General features: G+C 39.5%; 1 pseudogene; it reads left to right on the forward strand.

Annotated features, from left to right (window-relative positions):
- Positions 1-391: 391 nt before the first annotated feature.
- LOC120214280 lies at positions 392-961 on the forward strand (annotated as a pseudogene).
- The last annotated feature ends 929 nt before the right edge of the window (positions 962-1890 follow it).

Below are 1890 nucleotides of genomic sequence, written 5' to 3' on the forward strand. Positions count from 1 at the left end.
TTAGAGGACAATTTAATACAAATAGTATACTTTAGGAGACAATAATATATTTAAGTCTTTAATTTACTTATAACATGAAAATTTGAATAATATAATTTGTTTCTGACATATTAATATTCCATGTCGAATTAGCATTGAAATACAAATTAATGTAAGCATCTAAATATTTTTGATACGTTTGATTGGAGTGTTCACACTTCTCATTGGTGTTATTGAAAACAACATGGATCGTCTCTAAAGGATCTTCAACCGTCGATAAGTGCACAATCTAACGGGTCTCAGTCCCCTCTCGTTGCACCCCGCCTAAACTACCGCTACAAAACGTGCCAATCTCGCTTTATTTTCTGCACCGCGATTTGTCAAAGCTGAGAATTTTATACTTCTTGAAGCGTTAAAATCATTTTTTTCACGTCTGTCTCTAGCAATGGATGCCGGAGTTAAAGTACAGAAAGGTGCTGGTGGAAGAAAAGGCGGCGGCCCAAAGAAGAAGCCAGTTTCAAGGTCCGTCAAAGCTAGCCTCCAATTCCCCGTCGGAAGGATCGGCCGCTACTTAAAGAAATGAAGGTATTCACAGAGTGTCGGAACCGGAGCTCCGGTTTATCTCGCCGCTGTTCTCGAGTACTTAGCAGCCGAGGTAACTGAAAGCTAGAGCAAGTCATCGCATAAGTTAATTGTTGTTATTTGTAGGTCGTAATTCGGTTTTGAATTGGGAATCCAGGTTCTAGAATTGGCCGGAAACGCAGCACGTGACAACAAGAAGAACAGGATCATCCCAAGACACCTTCTACTCGCCGTGAGGAACGACGAGGAACTGGGAAAGCTTCTCGACGGCGTTACTATTACTCACGGTGGCGTTTTACCGAACATTAACCCTGTTCTTCTCCCAAAGAAGACTGAAAAGGCCTCTTCTAAAGAATCGAAATCTCCATCAAAGGGAACTAAATCTCCCAAGAAAGCTTGAATTTATCAATTAACTTCTAATGTTAGGGTTCATCTCATTTGCAAGATTTATATGATTTCTTTGACCGTAGGATTTTGCTTGTAGTTGTTGAGGTGGGGGAAAAGATTAATATATTTTATCTCGGCGGAAATGAAACCACGGATTTTAAAAATTAAACTAAAATTAAGCTAAAATTTTGTTTGTAGAAAAACGCCGCTAAATATCAACATCTTCTGCGGCGTTTGTAGGAAAAACGCCGGTAAAAATAAACATCTACTGCGGCGTTTGTGAAGAAAACGCCGCTAAACATCAACGCCTATTGCAGCGTTTGTCTGCCAAATGCCGTTAAATATCAACACCTATTGCGGCGTTTTTCTGAAAAACGCCGCTAAATATCAATACCTTTTGCGGCGTTTGTTATGTTGTCACCTATTGCGGCGTTTTTTGTTGAAAAACGCCGCAAACTTTAACGGCGCTATTTTTAGCGGCGTTTATCTTTATGCCGCAGGTGTTTTTAGCGGCGCTTAAAAATGCCGCTATAAGTAAAAAAAATGCCACAACAAGCCACTTTTGCTGTAGTGTATGCATATTCGAAGCTCCACAAAATATTATAAGATCATCAGCAAATTGCAAATGAGTTAAATTGAAAAACCCCTCCTCCCTACCTATAGCTATTCCAGAAAAAAAAACCCCTCAGAGACTGCCTTTAGAAGTAGTAAATTAAGAATTTTCCCTACTAGATTGAACAATAATGGAGACAGAGAACAAATCTGACGAAGACCCTTTTCCATTGAGAATTCCTCAGAAGGAAACCCATTGACCAAAATTGAAACGAAGGCTGAAGATACACATTTCCTTATCCATCCAATCCTTCTGGAGCCAAAACACATCTTCTCCATTACCTTGAACAAAATAGGCCAATCAACAGTACCATATGCCTTTTGAAGTCA

The sequence above is a fragment of the Hibiscus syriacus genome, unplaced genomic scaffold (genome assembly GCF_006381635.1).
Source record: "Hibiscus syriacus cultivar Baekdansim isolate YM2019G1 unplaced genomic scaffold, ASM638163v2 tig00110057_pilon, whole genome shotgun sequence".
NCBI classification, from domain to species: Eukaryota; Viridiplantae; Streptophyta; class Magnoliopsida; order Malvales; family Malvaceae; genus Hibiscus; species Hibiscus syriacus.